This window comes from Bacillus rossius, chromosome 1, assembly GCF_032445375.1.
Source record: "Bacillus rossius redtenbacheri isolate Brsri chromosome 1, Brsri_v3, whole genome shotgun sequence".
In the NCBI taxonomy this organism is placed as follows: domain Eukaryota; kingdom Metazoa; phylum Arthropoda; class Insecta; order Phasmatodea; family Bacillidae; genus Bacillus; species Bacillus rossius.
The window spans coordinates 56165735-56175682 of NC_086330.1; positions in this window are offsets into that span (position 1 = coordinate 56165735).

Here is a 9948-nt window from a genome sequence, read left to right on the forward strand (position 1 = left end):
TTTTGAATGTTCTTTTTAGTATCCGCAACAATTCTCTTCTGTTCTTTACTTCTTGCTTGCCAAATGCTAATTGGTATTCTGTATGACAAACGCAAAATTGATTCCAAAAACCTGATCCGTGTGTGCAGAGGGGACAGTCCAAACGTTAAAGTATTGGGGTTTTCTGTGAAATCCTTACATAATTTATTAAAATCTTTTGATGTAGATCCACAGATGTAACACCTCATTGTCGATGTCGTGCCAGTTGCAGCATTGCAGACTTTTCCGTCAACCATTGTTAACAGTAAAGTGTGTCGAATCTTCACAGCTCCATGAAAACTTGGCACTTCTGTTTCTTTCAATGTTTTTATTTGTTCCTGAATGTACTTAATTTCATCAAGAGTAACATCTGCAGTTTCATGTACAAAACGGATGCGAATTGGCCTACAGAATCTTGTGGAGGAAGGTGTTGGGTTCTGCCATATAATTTTTTTCTCTGTATGGTTATTAGCAATTAATTTTATGGGCACACATGAACTTTGAAAAATATTGGCATCACTATCAGCTATGTTTTAAAATTTTTGTTTGAACTGTGTTTGCTGAGAACCATCGCACCCCCATTTTGAGATTAATTCCAAATTTTGTTTTTCTTCTGACGACAGTACCTGTAACACTTCTTCTAAGTATTTGCATAACCTTAAAGAGGTGTGATCCAATAAAGACTGTAACTTAACTTCTGCTTTTGTTTCAGAAACGACAATGGAGTCTTCGCTTGGGTAACATTCTTTTTTTGCTTTTGTGAGCAGTGAATAGCAAGGGTAAACATTTTTGTTTGCACTATAAATTACTTGATATTGCTGTTTTGTTAATTCCGCTTGAACAAAAATAGACAATGCTTCTGAAGGGTTGTGTTTTTTTACTGAATTTCTGTTTGACAATAGATTTGTTTTAATTTTACTAGCCCTTGTTGGAGTCTCAGTGATTTTTTTCATTAAATCAGCAGCATCAGAATTTCCTGAAACTCTGTGATTCATTGATGCAGCATATGTTAGTTCTTCAGGGGTGAACTGTTGTCTGAGTTCTTCTGTTTTCCTGCGTTTTGTCCTCTCACTTGACTCAATGAAGTCCTTCGTAGGACGACCGCGACCTGAGGTAGTTGATGAAAAGTTGGGCACCTTAATGGTATGCGATAACCATTTACCATTGTTCCGGAGAAACCGTTCCTCTTTGTTATTAGCTAAAGACCACCTTTTCTTAAAATCAGCTTTAAAATACCTGAGCAAGCGACTTAATGACTTTCTCTCATCTTCTGGGCACTTTGTTATGTCAGCTACTCTGTGTTCCATAAAATGAAGCTTTTCAACAATGGACCTGTTTGGAGATTCCCGGAGTAGTTCATATAATGACATTCTTGTAAATTCCTTTTCCATGTTCTGAACCTAAAACAAAATAAACTAATATTTATGACTGTAATTAATTATGAAATAAAGTTTATACTTACATATTATTTTAAAAAATTATCTAAATCTTATTTACGGTTTATATTAGTATAACGTAGGCAATCACTTAAAAACCGATATCTTAAATCTTATCTATATCACGATAAATATAAATGTATAAGATTTTTAATAAATCTGTGTTAACAAAACCACATTTCCTATCACATTAATATCTGGATAAGAAACATGATTGGGACAAAGAAAATAGTAAACGCACAGAACTTTGAAAGTGAATGTTGATGGGAATATGTCCACTCCGAAATTAAGAGAGGAGCATCACATAGGGTATTTTCCTCAATTTATTTTCTAATTCCCAGTCTCCAACACGTGCATATCTCAGCACTGATGAATCAACTGGCTCATAATATTAATTTAAGCACAAATATTGAATAGCAACTTGTACCTAGTTCTGTAATAGTTTTATTAGAATTTACTAGCGGTGGAAAACGTTTGGTAGGGACTGTAATGTTATTATTTCTTATTTAATAATGCTGGCAATGTATTACAAATACAAGAGCTATAATAAACCAAAGTAAAATTAGTTTTTCCGGTATCCTTTGATAGGCAACAGTCAAATTTGTTAATCTGAAAACTATTGTAAAAATCCACACCAATGTTTAAAATTAGTGTTAAATAAAAATGGCAACTACATGCGGGAAATTTCTCTTCTGGTATTGAAACTTAGTGGGCAACGTATTAAGAATATGTTTAAACGACAGCCCGACAAGGCCCGACACACATTCAAAAAGTCTCTTGAAATCATAAATTTTTTCTAACCTTTCGAACACACATTTTGTCCTAACATTGTTATTTTTTATTACGGCACTTAAATAATTTTTCACAATAAAATATACATTGAAATGAAACAGTTACCTTATTTAACAGCTGTACGAAATTTCATGACAATATGTCAATCCTAACAGCTAGTAGAAACACGTATGTTGAAGAACACGAACGGTGAACTCTCTAGCACAAGCACGTCCGCACACATAGACATCAACTCTTCAACTAAGCGTAGCAGTCACCGGATATGACTCATGGTACCAAAATAGACCCTGCTCGACGCGCATGTGATTAGGCAACAAGAAAATACCATTTCTGCTGTGACTAAACGAAATTTTTTTTTTTCTTTTTTGGCCAGGATTTTGGTACAAATACTCCACTGTGCGCCGGCAGCAGAGAGCGCCGGGTGCACCCCCACACAGTAACCCCCCCCCCCTCCACCCACGGCGGCGAACTGTAACACTCGCCATTTACCGCATCGTGCACTTGATGTGATTCGGACAAGACGGTGAGCGCGCAGTCAGGTGGATTTCCAGAAACGTAGCTAGACCTAAAGGGTTTACTCCTTCACTAATACAATATTCATATATATATATATATATATATATATATATATATATATAGGGTCAGACATTTGCCGTGAATAAATCTGAACGCCCATTACACTATAAGTAATATATCACGCCTACGATAACGGTTTTCTAAGACTAGATTTTATTTTAGTGGTTCAGTTACACGATCGTTGTCATGTAATTTCTTACAGGAAAATTTTTGAATCTTGTTAAATTTAATTTAATTTCGAACTATCTATAATACTGATTCTGAAGTAAGTATCAGATACTAATATTACTAGCTGGAATGATCACCAATTATCATCACAAACTCAATATTAAAATGAAATAATATTCTAATAAACAAAACATACTCGTAATAAACTACACGTAAAGGTATTCGCGTGTAAGAGTTTTTTTAATGACACCTATCCGTGATGTGCACAAGAAAACCACAAAAGGTTTACATGTTAATGACAATTCAGAAAAACACAATAAATAGTTTACAAAATTAAACACAAATTTATATAATTTTGTAGTTTACAATTAATTATACCATTATTAACATTTCTCTATCGAACTTACAAAGGTAAAAGTTATAATATAATAAATCTGTAATTTGCACAGATTTTGAAGTTTTCAAAACGACAGTTAAACGATGAAACACTCAACTCTGAAATTAACTCTAATTCAGAGGTGAAAACTTACTTCATGAAGAATTAAGACTGCTCTATGTAAGACCTGGTTTAAAAGCTCTTCACTTAGATAAACCTCTGGAATAGTTACACAAACACATATTACCATTCAATGTACCATAAATGTCTCCAAATTTAAAAAAAAGTTACTATTTATAAGTAAATTAAAATATTAAATATATTTCAAAAAATACTACAGCAAATGTTAACCAATTTGATACTCTCAGAATGGCTGATTTTACATTTACTTTCGTAGTTAATTTAGACACCATATGTCTTTAAAAGACTTGGGGTCTCAAGTACCCGTTATTATGATATATTTAATCAGATATTTCGGTGAATAGTCGATGGTTGTAACAGATTGAAGTTCTCCGATATATTCACGGGAAGATCTCGTAGAAACAACATCCAAGGAGTTCGCAACTCGACGAATATATACTGCCACAAATTCAGAAGCTTGAATCAACGTCCCAGTTACCTTCTCTTGATTAACTTCGCTAAATTGCCACTTTCGTAGTCACAAGATTAGTAGAATTCAATTCATCAAACGAGTCCAAAATAAAATAAAAACTTTCATAAACTTCTTCACTTCCACTCAAATTAACAGCCTGACTGTGGAAGGGCGAATTATTCAGCATGACCTTGATGACATTCAATCTTGCTACAATAATTATAATATTTCGTAGAACTTTTATTCAACATTGCGTCCAATATATATGTAGGCTAACAGTTTCTTGTTTCTCTACAGTATGAAGAAAGCTGCGCTATCTCTACATTTCAATGTTAACTAAGCGTTGTTACTATTATAAATATATTATTTAGTATATAAATATATTATTTAGTTTAGTACAACAATACACTTAAACATTCTCAGATGTTCGCGAAAGTTGATATAAACGGATAAATCACGCGGTTCCGCCTTCTTTTTGAGATTTCTGAGAATTCCTCAGATGGCAGCGCTGTAATTAGGGACACATTTCCATTCCAATCGAATCTTGTTCCATTCACAAAATTACTCCTACTAAATGCCGTATACCAAGACTAAGATGTTTAGACATCAAACATTTGTAAAAACTTGTATGTCTTATACGAATATATTATTAACAAACATTCTGACAGAAACTCACAAATATAAACCGTAACACATGTAACGCGATAAGTGTTTATTTATTATTCTGAACACGTAAGTTTTTAAGTGATTATAACTTAGCTTTCTGCTACTATGGAGGTAATATTAAACAAAAAGTATCGAGTCTTTCAATATTCGCCAGTGACGTGTAAACATCTAACATATGTAGGCAACGAGAAATTTAATGTGTTTTCATTTATTTCATTTTGCAAATTGAATCAGACACGAAATTTAACGGTAAATTCTTTAAAATAATGCTTAGCATGTTAAATAAGCAGATAAATAAAATATTCACTTTTCAAGTACCAACATTTCTGTACGCGAATCACACACGCACTGTCTGCGCCCGCCGCGCCGCTAGAATTCGTTGCATGAATCGTGAACGTAGCTTGCCAACATCACGTACACATAGTCACGTGAAACAGATGGAAATTTTAAACTATTAGAAACAGCTTCGATAAAAGCGAAAAATTTTTTGAAAAAATTCTGAACCTTGGCATTGGACCTGATTTTCGACAAGTAATTTTATTAAAATACTGCATATTTTGTTACAATAAATTCACTTAAGTGTTAATACTATAAAGTTTCGACACAAGTTAGAAGTTATACTTCTATGCCATTACTAAAACATTAACAAATTATAACACTAAGTGTATGTGTGTACATTTGGTTTTGCTTAAACGACTGAAATCAGTCTGTAAATACTACTTACAAACAAACCTTAAGTTTACTGAAAGATTGAACATTAATTATATATTATTTTATTTTATGATAATGTTACAGAAAGTAACTAATATGTATTTTTTTCTAATGGTGAGATTTGAACCACGTTTCTAGAAGTTACCGAGCGCACGCTCTACCGCTGTGCTACTCAGCCTATTGGGAAGTCACAATGATAATATGTACTTATTATAATCAATGTAATGCCAGTTTCCTTACGTATTTTAAAACGTGAAATTACTTTTTACTATGACTATTTTACTCTACCCAATATATTCAATGGTAGTTTTACTATCACAATATCATAAAGTTACATTTGGCACACCAGTACCTATACGTGTGGTATGTACAGTAATATTTCCAAAATTAACTATATACGGGTTATATTGCTATGTACCGAATGTGCCATATGCACCCGTAAATATACTTGCAAATATGTGGATTCCATATTAAATGGAACATGTGCAAGCATATCCACCTGATATCTCACCAGAAAACAACTCATGAAACGACGGCATCCAAAGATGTTCAAGACGGAGTTCCACTAGCGATGGCAATGTATGTATTCATTTATAAAATGAACTCGAATTTACTGAAAAGAAAGATATTGTTGATGAACTCAGGAAAAAATAAAATAAAATAAAAATTCTGTGTCAACTGTAGTTTAAGCTACAGCCACAAGGGTTTGTTTAATAAATTCCCATCGTGCTGAATGGGAATGTTTTGTATTAAATAAATAAAATAATTGAACAAAATTGACGTTGCTTTGTTTATTGACGTGAATTCGATGAATATAAGAATCATCAGATAGCATATCCACATGCATTGCCAAACAGTTTTCTGCATTCCCCGTCGCTTCTCGCGAGGTAGACGGCTGAGGCTCGCTTGAGCACAAATTTTACGCCCCGTTCGGGGGCTCGTTTTGCCCCACTGGCTCGTTTATCTCAGTTACGTTCTGCCTCATTCGATACCTATGACACTTCTCTGCATTTTTAATTGCTTCTGCTCAGGCGATTTCGCTTTTTTTTTCTTTATTTTCTCCAACATAACCTGTTTTCACTTCAATTCAACGCTCCCCATCAACGCTAATTACGTCATCACTGCAAATGTTAACCGGGTGAGTCATATGTAACGAGCACATGCAAAGTATGCTTTACTATACTAAGATATATTTACTGCAACTCTGTAGCTTTTTACGAAACGGTGTCAAATCCTCAGCCGAGATTAAAGACATTCATATTCCTGTCGGAAATTCATGTCGAAAAAATCTAGTACTTTCTGTAATATAAGTGGTGAAGAATTCAAACATTAAGAAGATATTCACGAAATAATTAAAGGCATTTACACTAAAAATGAGGTTAAGGTAATTAGGCGATACACTGCAGCCATGAAAGCGACTTCAGCTGCAATTCATTCGCAGAATGGATGTCTTTCAAATAGTCAGCAGATCGTGCCGGGAAGAGAAAAACTCAAACGAAATATAGTGCCACAAAGAAGAATGGTTTCTACAAAAAGAAGAAAAGTGATTCATCGCGGTGGAATCTTGAAACCAAATGAAACAGAGAATTAAGACATCGCACAACAACTAACATTTCTATTTCATTTGTTCATTGGTATGTTAGTATTTCTGATATAATTTATTCACTTGGATAATAGTATTTATAGTGAATTTGTTTATTTAAATATTATTCTTATTATTTGAAGGACGAAACATCTTATATGAAATCAAATTATAGCTATCCATTGGGATATGATAACAAATAAGTGCTTTATTTTGGTTCACATTTCCTGGGTTCATACTGCAATTTAGTTGATTAATAATTCTTAATGAATAATAATTTATAATGATTTATGTTTAGTGGATAACATTTATACGTATATCCTATATATAATATACGTACCTAATACATCAAAACTTAATTTTTATAGTTTATCAATTTGATAATTATTTTTTTATTTATTTTGTGCCGATAAGTGACAAAATAGGCTTAAATGTTTGTGTTAGAAATTTGTTTTTTGTGTTAGCATATAAAGCCTGCGCTAATAAATGCAAATAATATTTAATATATGATTTGTCAACAGCATTGTTTGTGTTTCAAATTTATTTTAAAGTGATGTTCTAAACATTAAAAAAACAATAATATTTGGTTCACATTTCCTGGGTTCATACTCCAATTTAGTTGATTAATAATTTTTAATGAATAATAATTTATAATGATTTATGTTTAGTGGATAAAATTTACACGTACATCCTATATATAATATACGTATCTAATACATCACAATTTAATTTTTATACAGTCAGCTCTAACTAAGGCTGCGGCGGCCTTGCGATTCTCCACTACCTGGAGAGCTTTCGGAAACAGCTGGCATAGCCTTCACAATAACATCAACACGACATATGGACCTTACCAAACTCTACTTGGTAACTCAAGCGCGCTGTATCTTTGCCGACCTCAGACCTCTCACGCAGACAGCGCCTGCTCTGACCTGGGTGCTATCCATACGACTGCCGTTTTATCGGACAGTAGCAACGAGGCAACTTAGGGAGGTTATAATTTGGTAGTTTGTGTACTTGCAACCCTGGTTTTCTGTGATTTATTTTTGGAACATTTTTATGTACTTTAAATTTACTGGACTCTTACGTTGCAATATAGTTAATTGGTGTATCAGCTAGACTTGCTGCGGGTGATATAAAGCTTTGCCAAAACTGTACGGAGGCCACAGGATGTTTGGAATGCTCGCTGATTGTGCGCATACATGACGTCACGAGCGACGACAGCGCTAAAATCACGGGGTGTTGGCGGATCAAATCGACAAGAGGAATCGCTGTCTTACTATGAGTATTTTGACTCGTACAACATTTTAGTGTCGAGGAAATCGTTTCACAAAAATGTTTTTAAATAAATATGACTTATCAACAAATGTTGCACCTTCAGGTTGGTGTCCTAGATATTGGTAGATTTCGAAGAAATACTACCCATTGGAGCCGTTACCATGGTGCGACTTCCGGAAAAATGTTATATAGTTTTTCGTTTCATGGTTCATATACACCAAAACCATCGTCAACTCAAAAGTTTATGTATACATATATTAATATATATCACAATTTTGTGGATACGATAACTGCAGCAATTTTTTACAAATTTCTTCCAAACTGATACATAAAATCAAATTGTGGGAAATGATTATAACTCGCTTAATATACACACTATTAAATCCATTCAAACTGATTGTAAACCGTATAAATACTATCCAAAACATTTGTCTGAAACAATTTTTTATACGACCAACCATAACTGCAAGTGGTGGAAAAAGCAAGGGTTGGAAGACAAAAATATTCATAACTCCCTTAGTAAGGACACAATCGAATACGTTCAAATTGTTTGTAAATCTTACAATTTTTATCTAATACTTTAGTCTGAAACAATTTTTGATAAAGATGAGCCATTGCTGGAAAGGTTGAAAACCCAAAAATTTAATTTGAAAAATTCTTATTTCTGTACCATGTAGCCTACACTATCAAATACGTTCTAATTTATTGTAAAACCTTTAATTATTATCTACACTTTTGTCTGAAATATTTTTTCTATACGGCCTACAGTGACTGCAAGGGGTGGAATAAACAGGTGTTGAATAAATAAAAAAATCCTAACTCCCTTTTTGGGCACACTATAAAATCCGTTCAAATTGTTTACATAGATTAAATTTTTTATCTAAGTTAAAACGTTTTTCTTTAAAAATTTTTGATAAAACAAACCATTATTGCAAGGGGTTGAAAAAAACCTGGGGTTGGAATAAGAAAATAAACAAAACTCCCTTATCATGTGCACTACCGTATCCATTATTATTATTATTATTTTTTTAGCTTTGTAAATATTGACAAAAACTATCGTCAAAATAAATTTTTATCTAACCAACCATTACTGAAAGTGGAAATAACATTTTAAAGTAAAAAAAAATTATCATTACTTTTTAAATAGATTTACTATTAAAGCTTTATAATTGATATAATTAATCCTATACTTCATCTAAAACTTTGGCTGAAACAGATTTTGATGAAACGTAGTGTTATCGTAAAAACAGCGATTAAAATTTTAAAAAATCTCAATTGCTTAATATAAAATTTATTCGGATTTATTTTAAACCACCTTAATTTTATCTTAAACCTTGGTGCAAAGCAAACTTTTATACGATCACGTTATTTAAGAAGGGATGAAATATAGTGTTTGGGGTTAAAAAATTAAATAGTTATCTTATTTCTAATATAATATGAAATTCGTTATAAGTTATTCAATGGTGGATACTTTGAGTTAAAAATAATAGTAACATTTTCGCTGCATGGAAAAATGAGCAAATATTCAATGGATCATTTTGTAATATTGGAGAACATAAATATGTTATGTACATTAAGTTCTTAAAATTTTACAGAAGTTTATAGAAATTTCCAAAATATTTCCAGAAAAATAGGTACTACGATATCTACCTACGCCTGTAGAATGTACCGAAAGGAATTTTTTTATTGCGTTCGTGAAAATATCGTTGATTATTACATATGCCTATGTGATGTATTTCAAATTATAAATATAATA